Raw genomic sequence first — 12,415 nt, 5'->3', positions numbered from 1 at the left:
AGAGAGCCTTGGAATTTAAAGGGTTGGCATGTAACCTTCTTGTCGGTGGCTTCTAGAAGTTAATGCTTTCTAATGTCCCAGGATTCATACCACCTTCATGCATGTATTTAGAACACCCATTTTAATCCTAGTTTCAATGTTTATTGTTGGGACATTTTTTGTCATTCTAACCAGCTAGTTGGTCAGCAGTTCTTATGGATTGACTGTACCAAAGATGGTCTGGACATACATCTCGTCCTCTTCTAGGTTCTACGAATGTGAGCATGCAAGTTTGTTTCTTACACACAGGCCTTCTCGGAATTTTATATTTTGCTATGGATGTACAAGATAGGCATGGAGTGTCTGTGGGATTATCTTTCCTTATGGTTTTGATGTGGCCTTGCTGAAGGTTAACTTGGCTTTTTGGCTATGTGTTTTGGGGCTGATGGTAAGTCCTGTAATCTAGACATTGTTCATTTCTCCAAGCAAATATCAACAAGAAATTGTGTTTCCAATTGATTATGAAAATGAGCTGTATGCTTAGGATCATGCTGTTGATAATAACATATATCTCAGTGACTACAGGTTATGCTTGTGTTTGGTGACCTGAGAGGGTTTGAACAGACACTTTCCCTGTGGTGATCAATGTCAGATACCACAGCAATAGCACTAACATGAATTTAGTACCAGTCAAACCTGAATAGGAGATATATGAGCATGGACAGAGAAAGAGGAAAGAACAATTTCTGAAGAGGCTAAGCATGTGTGAGACAGAGGAAGACAGTGAGAGACAGAAAGAGACAGGTAGAGAGAGAGAGATAAATAGAGAGAGAGAGAGAGAGAGAGAGAGAGAGAGAGAGAGAGTGAGAGGGGGGTGAAGTGGAGAAGAGGACACTGTGATATTAAAGCACCTATCTAGATTGACAGAAATTAGGAAACCAAATAGAAAAATGTGAGTGAGAAACTGAGAAGCAGGGAGAGTCACTGCAAGACAATTTCAGAGAGAATGAGAAGAAGTGAGATAGACAGAGTACTTAAGTAGTCCATTCATCTATAGTGGATGGGAATCTTATATGATATGTGAATCGGATCTCATCGAAGGCAGAGTAGGACTAATAGGTGTAGTATGTCATGATTATGGAGGGTGCTCCGACTGTGGCCAAGGCTATTAAGATTCTGATGGTTTCCTTGGGAAGAGTAAGGCCTGATTATCTCTGGATATCCAGCTGAACTAAGATTTACTTAATTTGTAGGCAACTTCCTTTGAGCCTTGTTAGTAGTCTCATTCTGTCGTGTACCTTGTGCCAATTTCTTTGGATGGTTCTCAAGTGTTGTACATACTACTGTAGTTTTCGGGATCAGATATTGGATTCGTCCCATTTTAAGAACTTTGTTGCATGGTAACCTCAAGGAATTCGGTGATAGAATTGGGAAACTTATGTCCCAAAACAGTTCCTTGGAGGAAAAATACTTCTGATATGGATTGTGAGGGCAAAGTTCTAGAGGAGGGAAGGAGTGCTGAGAGAGCCCACGTGGTAGGTAAATTATGAACTATCCACAATGCATCACAGTCTCCATGATTTGCAAGGAATCCAATATAGTGGGAGAATGAGCTATTTGCTTTAGTTTCAGGGACAGAGTCCATGTCTCATACCGGACAAGGACGGCTTGCAGAGGAACTCAGTAAGGAACATCAGATGAAGTTGGATGAAGCCTATCATTGCCTGCCCTGAAGTCATCAGTTGAAGCTCTCTTGCCTGAGGATACCTGAAGTGAAAGGTAAGAAACACTTGAATTTCCAAAGGAACTCAAAGTGCTCAGGTGTTGATGGAGCTCGCAGGAGTTCCCAACATTGAATCATGATCCTTTGGGACCTGGTTCAGTCTCATTGCCTGTGGCTACTCCTGTGATTGTAGAATAGTCCCATTGGTTCGTGGTAAAGGATGTGAAAGTCTTGATTTCTGTTCGATCGCCAAACCTGATCTATTTTGAGAACACTAAGTGTCATGGCAGGGGGTACACCAGCATTCTTGGATCGATGATGATTTCCAATAAAACATTCCTTGGAAAGCTGAACAAAATGCGTGTAAACTCAATACTGCCACTATCATCGTTAGTGAGGTCCAGCACCTGGGGTCACAAATGTCACTGAGGGACTCACATGGCCTCCATTCAACTTGTGAGACTTGGATCCAGTGAGAGAGCCTTCAGAACGTTCTTTGCTTGCCTACATCACCAGAAATCATGGCCTAAATCAAGGCTTCACATTTTTCTGTAGTCATAACATGCTTTCGGTTTGAGGATATCATTGTCAGTATCTTGGAAGTTAGCCCTACCAACTCCAACCAGCAATAATGTACAGTAGGCTGTGAGGCAAATGTAAGTTTAGCGGGGGCCGCATAGTTCCACAATGTACACTGGAATGTCAGGAAATGTGTTTCTGTCCCTGTCTGAAGCCTTCGCATGAATGATAACCCTTCTATTTCATAAAACAGAGATACATAACGGGAAGGTTACAGGCGACTTGTGGAATGAGGCAGTAGCAATTCTCAGGAACTATGGGAATGTGGACTCTTCCTGTGTGAAAACAAAGGTCTGTTTTCTTTAAAGACTGATTGTGGCCATGGCAATTAGGTTGGAAAGAGAGCCTTGGAATTTAAAGGGTTGGCATGTAACCTTCTTGTCGGTGGCTTCTAGAAGTTAATGCTTTCTAATGTCCCAGGATTCATACCACCTTCATGCATGTATTTAGAACACCCATTTTAATCCTAGTTTCAATGTTTATTGTTGGGACATTTTTTGTCATTCTAACCAGCTAGTTGGTCAGCAGTTCTTATGGATTGACTGTACCAAAGATGGTCTGGACATACATCTCGTCCTCTTCTAGGTTCTACGAATGTGAGCATGCAAGTTTGTTTCTTACACACAGGCCTTCTCGGAATTTTATATTTTGCTATGGATGTACAAGATAGGCATGGAGTGTCTGTGGGATTATCTTTCCTTATGGTTTTGATGTGGCCTTGCTGAAGGTTAACTTGGCTTTTTGGCTATGTGTTTTGGGGCTGATGGTAAGTCCTGTAATCTAGACATTGTTCATTTCTCCAAGCAAATATCAACAAGAAATTGTGTTTCCAATTGATTATGAAAATGAGCTGTATGCTTAGGATCATGCTGTTGATAATAACATATATCTCAGTGACTACAGGTTATGCTTGTGTTTGGTGACCTGAGAGGGTTTGAACAGACACTTTCCCTGTGGTGATCAATGTCAGATACCACAGCAATAGCACTAACATGAATTTAGTACCAGTCAAACCTGAATAGGAGATATATGAGCATGGACAGAGAAAGAGGAAAGAACAATTTCTGAAGAGGCTAAGCATGTGTGAGACAGAGGAAGACAGTGAGAGACAGAAAGAGACAGGTAGAGAGAGAGAGATAAATAGAGAGAGAGAGAGAGAGAGAGAGAGAGAGAGAGAGAGAGAGAGTGAGAGGGGGGTGAAGTGGAGAAGAGGACACTGTGATATTAAAGCACCTATCTAGATTGACAGAAATTAGGAAACCAAATAGAAAAATGTGAGTGAGAAACTGAGAAGCAGGGAGAGTCACTGCAAGACAATTTCAGAGAGAATGAGAAGAAGTGAGATAGACAGAGTACTTAAGTAGTCCATTCATCTATAGTGGATGGGAATCTTATATGATATGTGAATCGGATCTCATCGAAGGCAGAGTAGGACTAATAGGTGTAGTATGTCATGATTATGGAGGGTGCTCCGACTGTGGCCAAGGCTATTAAGATTCTGATGGTTTCCTTGGGAAGAGTAAGGCCTGATTATCTCTGGATATCCAGCTGAACTAAGATTTACTTAATTTGTAGGCAACTTCCTTTGAGCCTTGTTAGTAGTCTCATTCTGTCGTGTACCTTGTGCCAATTTCTTTGGATGGTTCTCAAGTGTTGTACATACTACTGTAGTTTTCGGGATCAGATATTGGATTCGTCCCATTTTAAGAACTTTGTTGCATGGTAACCTCAAGGAATTCGGTGATAGAATTGGGAAACTTATGTCCCAAAACAGTTCCTTGGAGGAAAAATACTTCTGATATGGATTGTGAGGGCAAAGTTCTAGAGGAGGGAAGGAGTGCTGAGAGAGCCCACGTGGTAGGTAAATTATGAACTATCCACAATGCATCACAGTCTCCATGATTTGCAAGGAATCCAATATAGTGGGAGAATGAGCTATTTGCTTTAGTTTCAGGGACAGAGTCCATGTCTCATACCGGACAAGGACGGCTTGCAGAGGAACTCAGTAAGGAACATCAGATGAAGTTGGATGAAGCCTATCATTGCCTGCCCTGAAGTCATCAGTTGAAGCTCTCTTGCCTGAGGATACCTGAAGTGAAAGGTAAGAAACACTTGAATTTCCAAAGGAACTCAAAGTGCTCAGGTGTTGATGGAGCTCGCAGGAGTTCCCAACATTGAATCATGATCCTTTGGGACCTGGTTCAGTCTCATTGCCTGTGGCTACTCCTGTGATTGTAGAATAGTCCCATTGGTTCGTGGTAAAGGATGTGAAAGTCTTGATTTCTGTTCGATCGCCAAACCTGATCTATTTTGAGAACACTAAGTGTCATGGCAGGGGGTACACCAGCATTCTTGGATCGATGATGATTTCCAATAAAACATTCCTTGGAAAGCTGAACAAAATGCGTGTAAACTCAATACTGCCACTATCATCGTTAGTGAGGTCCAGCACCTGGGGTCACAAATGTCACTGAGGGACTCACATGGCCTCCATTCAACTTGTGAGACTTGGATCCAGTGAGAGAGCCTTCAGAACGTTCTTTGCTTGCCTACATCACCAGAAATCATGGCCTAAATCAAGGCTTCACATTTTTCTGTAGTCATAACATGCTTTCGGTTTGAGGATATCATTGTCAGTATCTTGGAAGTTAGCCCTACCAACTCCAACCAGCAATAATGTACAGTAGGCTGTGAGGCAAATGTAAGTTTAGCGGGGGCCGCATAGTTCCACAATGTACACTGGAATGTCAGGAAATGTGTTTCTGTCCCTGTCTGAAGCCTTCGCATGAATGATAACCCTTCTATTTCATAAAACAGAGATACATAACGGGAAGGTTACAGGCGACTTGTGGAATGAGGCAGTAGCAATTCTCAGGAACTATGGGAATGTGGACTCTTCCTGTGTGAAAACAAAGGTCTGTTTTCTTTAAAGACTGATTGTGGCCATGGCAATTAGGTTGGAAAGAGAGCCTTGGAATTTAAAGGGTTGGCATGTAACCTTCTTGTCGGTGGCTTCTAGAAGTTAATGCTTTCTAATGTCCCAGGATTCATACCACCTTCATGCATGTATTTAGAACACCCATTTTAATCCTAGTTTCAATGTTTATTGTTGGGACATTTTTTGTCATTCTAACCAGCTAGTTGGTCAGCAGTTCTTATGGATTGACTGTACCAAAGATGGTCTGGACATACATCTCGTCCTCTTCTAGGTTCTACGAATGTGAGCATGCAAGTTTGTTTCTTACACACAGGCCTTCTCGGAATTTTATATTTTGCTATGGATGTACAAGATAGGCATGGAGTGTCTGTGGGATTATCTTTCCTTATGGTTTTGATGTGGCCTTGCTGAAGGTTAACTTGGCTTTTTGGCTATGTGTTTTGGGGCTGATGGTAAGTCCTGTAATCTAGACATTGTTCATTTCTCCAAGCAAATATCAACAAGAAATTGTGTTTCCAATTGATTATGAAAATGAGCTGTATGCTTAGGATCATGCTGTTGATAATAACATATATCTCAGTGACTACAGGTTATGCTTGTGTTTGGTGACCTGAGAGGGTTTGAACAGACACTTTCCCTGTGGTGATCAATGTCAGATACCACAGCAATAGCACTAACATGAATTTAGTACCAGTCAAACCTGAATAGGAGATATATGAGCATGGACAGAGAAAGAGGAAAGAACAATTTCTGAAGAGGCTAAGCATGTGTGAGACAGAGGAAGACAGTGAGAGACAGAAAGAGACAGGTAGAGAGAGAGAGATAAATAGAGAGAGAGAGAGAGAGAGAGAGAGAGAGAGAGAGTGAGAGGGGGGTGAAGTGGAGAAGAGGACACTGTGATATTAAAGCACCTATCTAGATTGACAGAAATTAGGAAACCAAATAGAAAAATGTGAGTGAGAAACTGAGAAGCAGGGAGAGTCACTGCAAGACAATTTCAGAGAGAATGAGAAGAAGTGAGATAGACAGAGTACTTAAGTAGTCCATTCATCTATAGTGGATGGGAATCTTATATGATATGTGAATCGGATCTCATCGAAGGCAGAGTAGGACTAATAGGTGTAGTATGTCATGATTATGGAGGGTGCTCCGACTGTGGCCAAGGCTATTAAGATTCTGATGGTTTCCTTGGGAAGAGTAAGGCCTGATTATCTCTGGATATCCAGCTGAACTAAGATTTACTTAATTTGTAGGCAACTTCCTTTGAGCCTTGTTAGTAGTCTCATTCTGTCGTGTACCTTGTGCCAATTTCTTTGGATGGTTCTCAAGTGTTGTACATACTACTGTAGTTTTCGGGATCAGATATTGGATTCGTCCCATTTTAAGAACTTTGTTGCATGGTAACCTCAAGGAATTCGGTGATAGAATTGGGAAACTTATGTCCCAAAACAGTTCCTTGGAGGAAAAATACTTCTGATATGGATTGTGAGGGCAAAGTTCTAGAGGAGGGAAGGAGTGCTGAGAGAGCCCACGTGGTAGGTAAATTATGAACTATCCACAATGCATCACAGTCTCCATGATTTGCAAGGAATCCAATATAGTGGGAGAATGAGCTATTTGCTTTAGTTTCAGGGACAGAGTCCATGTCTCATACCGGACAAGGACGGCTTGCAGAGGAACTCAGTAAGGAACATCAGATGAAGTTGGATGAAGCCTATCATTGCCTGCCCTGAAGTCATCAGTTGAAGCTCTCTTGCCTGAGGATACCTGAAGTGAAAGGTAAGAAACACTTGAATTTCCAAAGGAACTCAAAGTGCTCAGGTGTTGATGGAGCTCGCAGGAGTTCCCAACATTGAATCATGATCCTTTGGGACCTGGTTCAGTCTCATTGCCTGTGGCTACTCCTGTGATTGTAGAATAGTCCCATTGGTTCGTGGTAAAGGATGTGAAAGTCTTGATTTCTGTTCGATCGCCAAACCTGATCTATTTTGAGAACACTAAGTGTCATGGCAGGGGGTACACCAGCATTCTTGGATCGATGATGATTTCCAATAAAACATTCCTTGGAAAGCTGAACAAAATGCGTGTAAACTCAATACTGCCACTATCATCGTTAGTGAGGTCCAGCACCTGGGGTCACAAATGTCACTGAGGGACTCACATGGCCTCCATTCAACTTGTGAGACTTGGATCCAGTGAGAGAGCCTTCAGAACGTTCTTTGCTTGCCTACATCACCAGAAATCATGGCCTAAATCAAGGCTTCACATTTTTCTGTAGTCATAACATGCTTTCGGTTTGAGGATATCATTGTCAGTATCTTGGAAGTTAGCCCTACCAACTCCAACCAGCAATAATGTACAGTAGGCTGTGAGGCAAATGTAAGTTTAGCGGGGGCCGCATAGTTCCACAATGTACACTGGAATGTCAGGAAATGTGTTTCTGTCCCTGTCTGAAGCCTTCGCATGAATGATAACCCTTCTATTTCATAAAACAGAGATACATAACGGGAAGGTTACAGGCGACTTGTGGAATGAGGCAGTAGCAATTCTCAGGAACTATGGGAATGTGGACTCTTCCTGTGTGAAAACAAAGGTCTGTTTTCTTTAAAGACTGATTGTGGCCATGGCAATTAGGTTGGAAAGAGAGCCTTGGAATTTAAAGGGTTGGCATGTAACCTTCTTGTCGGTGGCTTCTAGAAGTTAATGCTTTCTAATGTCCCAGGATTCATACCACCTTCATGCATGTATTTAGAACACCCATTTTAATCCTAGTTTCAATGTTTATTGTTGGGACATTTTTTGTCATTCTAACCAGCTAGTTGGTCAGCAGTTCTTATGGATTGACTGTACCAAAGATGGTCTGGACATACATCTCGTCCTCTTCTAGGTTCTACGAATGTGAGCATGCAAGTTTGTTTCTTACACACAGGCCTTCTCGGAATTTTATATTTTGCTATGGATGTACAAGATAGGCATGGAGTGTCTGTGGGATTATCTTTCCTTATGGTTTTGATGTGGCCTTGCTGAAGGTTAACTTGGCTTTTTGGCTATGTGTTTTGGGGCTGATGGTAAGTCCTGTAATCTAGACATTGTTCATTTCTCCAAGCAAATATCAACAAGAAATTGTGTTTCCAATTGATTATGAAAATGAGCTGTATGCTTAGGATCATGCTGTTGATAATAACATATATCTCAGTGACTACAGGTTATGCTTGTGTTTGGTGACCTGAGAGGGTTTGAACAGACACTTTCCCTGTGGTGATCAATGTCAGATACCACAGCAATAGCACTAACATGAATTTAGTACCAGTCAAACCTGAATAGGAGATATATGAGCATGGACAGAGAAAGAGGAAAGAACAATTTCTGAAGAGGCTAAGCATGTGTGAGACAGAGGAAGACAGTGAGAGACAGAAAGAGACAGGTAGAGAGAGAGAGATAAATAGAGAGAGAGAGAGAGAGAGAGAGAGAGAGAGAGAGAGAGAGAGTGAGAGGGGGGTGAAGTGGAGAAGAGGACACTGTGATATTAAAGCACCTATCTAGATTGACAGAAATTAGGAAACCAAATAGAAAAATGTGAGTGAGAAACTGAGAAGCAGGGAGAGTCACTGCAAGACAATTTCAGAGAGAATGAGAAGAAGTGAGATAGACAGAGTACTTAAGTAGTCCATTCATCTATAGTGGATGGGAATCTTATATGATATGTGAATCGGATCTCATCGAAGGCAGAGTAGGACTAATAGGTGTAGTATGTCATGATTATGGAGGGTGCTCCGACTGTGGCCAAGGCTATTAAGATTCTGATGGTTTCCTTGGGAAGAGTAAGGCCTGATTATCTCTGGATATCCAGCTGAACTAAGATTTACTTAATTTGTAGGCAACTTCCTTTGAGCCTTGTTAGTAGTCTCATTCTGTCGTGTACCTTGTGCCAATTTCTTTGGATGGTTCTCAAGTGTTGTACATACTACTGTAGTTTTCGGGATCAGATATTGGATTCGTCCCATTTTAAGAACTTTGTTGCATGGTAACCTCAAGGAATTCGGTGATAGAATTGGGAAACTTATGTCCCAAAACAGTTCCTTGGAGGAAAAATACTTCTGATATGGATTGTGAGGGCAAAGTTCTAGAGGAGGGAAGGAGTGCTGAGAGAGCCCACGTGGTAGGTAAATTATGAACTATCCACAATGCATCACAGTCTCCATGATTTGCAAGGAATCCAATATAGTGGGAGAATGAGCTATTTGCTTTAGTTTCAGGGACAGAGTCCATGTCTCATACCGGACAAGGACGGCTTGCAGAGGAACTCAGTAAGGAACATCAGATGAAGTTGGATGAAGCCTATCATTGCCTGCCCTGAAGTCATCAGTTGAAGCTCTCTTGCCTGAGGATACCTGAAGTGAAAGGTAAGAAACACTTGAATTTCCAAAGGAACTCAAAGTGCTCAGGTGTTGATGGAGCTCGCAGGAGTTCCCAACATTGAATCATGATCCTTTGGGACCTGGTTCAGTCTCATTGCCTGTGGCTACTCCTGTGATTGTAGAATAGTCCCATTGGTTCGTGGTAAAGGATGTGAAAGTCTTGATTTCTGTTCGATCGCCAAACCTGATCTATTTTGAGAACACTAAGTGTCATGGCAGGGGGTACACCAGCATTCTTGGATCGATGATGATTTCCAATAAAACATTCCTTGGAAAGCTGAACAAAATGCGTGTAAACTCAATACTGCCACTATCATCGTTAGTGAGGTCCAGCACCTGGGGTCACAAATGTCACTGAGGGACTCACATGGCCTCCATTCAACTTGTGAGACTTGGATCCAGTGAGAGAGCCTTCAGAACGTTCTTTGCTTGCCTACATCACCAGAAATCATGGCCTAAATCAAGGCTTCACATTTTTCTGTAGTCATAACATGCTTTCGGTTTGAGGATATCATTGTCAGTATCTTGGAAGTTAGCCCTACCAACTCCAACCAGCAATAATGTACAGTAGGCTGTGAGGCAAATGTAAGTTTAGCGGGGGCCGCATAGTTCCACAATGTACACTGGAATGTCAGGAAATGTGTTTCTGTCCCTGTCTGAAGCCTTCGCATGAATGATAACCCTTCTATTTCATAAAACAGAGATACATAACGGGAAGGTTACAGGCGACTTGTGGAATGAGGCAGTAGCAATTCTCAGGAACTATGGGAATGTGGACTCTTCCTGTGTGAAAACAAAGGTCTGTTTTCTTTAAAGACTGATTGTGGCCATGGCAATTAGGTTGGAAAGAGAGCCTTGGAATTTAAAGGGTTGGCATGTAACCTTCTTGTCGGTGGCTTCTAGAAGTTAATGCTTTCTAATGTCCCAGGATTCATACCACCTTCATGCATGTATTTAGAACACCCATTTTAATCCTAGTTTCAATGTTTATTGTTGGGACATTTTTTGTCATTCTAACCAGCTAGTTGGTCAGCAGTTCTTATGGATTGACTGTACCAAAGATGGTCTGGACATACATCTCGTCCTCTTCTAGGTTCTACGAATGTGAGCATGCAAGTTTGTTTCTTACACACAGGCCTTCTCGGAATTTTATATTTTGCTATGGATGTACAAGATAGGCATGGAGTGTCTGTGGGATTATCTTTCCTTATGGTTTTGATGTGGCCTTGCTGAAGGTTAACTTGGCTTTTTGGCTATGTGTTTTGGGGCTGATGGTAAGTCCTGTAATCTTAGACATTGTACTTTTCTCCAAGCAAATATCAAAAAGAAATTGTGATTCCAATTGATTATGAAAGTGAGCTGTATGCTTAGGATCATGCTGTTTATAATTACATATGTCTCAGTGACTGCAGGTTATGCTAGTGTTTGGTGACCTGAGAGGGTTTGAACAGACACTTTCTCTGTGGTGATCAATGTCAGATACCACAGCAATAGCACTCACATGAATTTATTGCCAGTCAAATCCTGAATAGGAGATATATGAGGATGGACAGAGAAAGAGACAAAGAACAATTTTTGAAGAGCCTAAGCATGAGTGAGACAGGAAGACAGTGAGAAACAGAAAGAGAGATAGAGATAGAGATAGAGATAGAGAGAGAGAGAGAGGGGGGGGTGAAGTTGAAAAGAGGACACTGTGATATTAAAGCAGATATCTTGATTGACAGAAATTAGGAAACCAAATAGAAAGAATGTGAGTGAGAAACAGTGAAGCAGGGAGAGTCACTGCAAGACAATTTCAGAGAGAATGAGAAGAAGTGAGATAGAGACAGAGTACTTAAGTAGTCCGTTCATCTAATGAGGATGAGAATCTTATATGATATTTGAATCGGGTCTCATCGAAGGCAGAGTAGGAATCATAGGTGTAGTATGCCATGATTATGGACGGTGCTCCAACTGAGGCCAAATCTATTAAGATTCTTGTTGTTTCCCTGGGAAGAGTAAGGCCTGATTATCTCTGGGATATCTAGCTGAACTAAGATTTTCTTAATTTGTAGGCACCTTCCTTTGAGCCTTGTTAGTGGTCTCATTCTCTTGTGTTCCTTGTGCCAATTTCTTTGGTTGGTTCTCAAGTGATGTACATACTATTGTAGTTTTCAGGATCAGATATTGGCTTCATCCCATTTTAAGAACGTTGTTGCATGGTAAGCTCCAGGAATTCGGTGATAGAATTGGGAAACTTCTGTCCCCAAACAGTTCCTTGGAGGAAAAATATCTCTGATATGGATTGGGAGTAAAAAGTTCTAGAGGAGTGCTGAGAGAGCCTAAGTGTTCGATAAATTATGAACTAACCACAATGCATCACAGTCTCCATGATTTGCAAGGAATCCAATAAAGTGGGGGAATGTTCTATTTGCTTTACTTTCAGGGACAGAGTCCCTGTCTCATACCGGACAAGGACGGCTTGCAGAGGAACTGAGTATGGAACATCAGATGAAGTTGGAAGAAGCCTAACATTGCCTGCCCTGAAGTCATCAGTTCAAGATCTCTTGCTTGAGGATACCTGAAGGGAAAGGTAAGAAACACTTGACTTTCCAAAGGAACTCAAAGTGCTCAGGTGTTGATGGAGCTCGCAGGAGTTCCCAAACTTGAATCGTGATCCTTTGGGACCTGGTTCAGGCTCACTGCCTGTGGCTACTCCTGTGATTGGAGAATAGGCCCATTGGTTCGTGGTAAAGGATGTGAATGTCTTGAATTCTGTTCGCTCACCAAACCTGATCT

The 12,415-nt window shown here is 41.9% G+C and overlaps 4 non-coding genes across 4 annotated transcripts; all 4 read left to right on the top strand.

Moving 5' to 3' along the window:
• Window positions 1–2,011: 2,011 nt before the first annotated feature.
• LOC120100327 (small nucleolar RNA SNORD116) lies at window positions 2,012–2,104 on the top strand. Its single transcript, XR_005500099.1, has one exon. It is a non-coding gene; the product is annotated as a small nucleolar RNA SNORD116 (small nucleolar RNA).
• A 2,531-nt stretch (window positions 2,105–4,635) lies between these two features.
• On the top strand, window positions 4,636–4,728 carry LOC134485536 (small nucleolar RNA SNORD116). Its single transcript, XR_010063574.1, has one exon. It is a non-coding gene; the product is annotated as a small nucleolar RNA SNORD116 (small nucleolar RNA).
• A 2,523-nt stretch (window positions 4,729–7,251) lies between these two features.
• On the top strand, window positions 7,252–7,344 carry LOC120100325 (small nucleolar RNA SNORD116). The gene has a single exon (XR_005500097.1). It is a non-coding gene; the product is annotated as a small nucleolar RNA SNORD116 (small nucleolar RNA).
• Window positions 7,345–9,875: 2,531 nt separating this feature from the next.
• Window positions 9,876–9,968, top strand: LOC120100324 (small nucleolar RNA SNORD116). The gene has a single exon (XR_005500096.1). It is a non-coding gene; the product is annotated as a small nucleolar RNA SNORD116 (small nucleolar RNA).
• The last annotated feature ends 2,447 nt before the right edge of the window (window positions 9,969–12,415 follow it).

Source organism: Rattus norvegicus, chromosome 1 (assembly GCF_036323735.1).
Source record: "Rattus norvegicus strain BN/NHsdMcwi chromosome 1, GRCr8, whole genome shotgun sequence".
Classification (NCBI taxonomy): domain Eukaryota; kingdom Metazoa; phylum Chordata; class Mammalia; order Rodentia; family Muridae; genus Rattus; species Rattus norvegicus.
The sequence above is the reverse complement of the archived record's forward strand: the minus strand, read 5'-3'. Positions and strand labels throughout refer to the sequence as shown.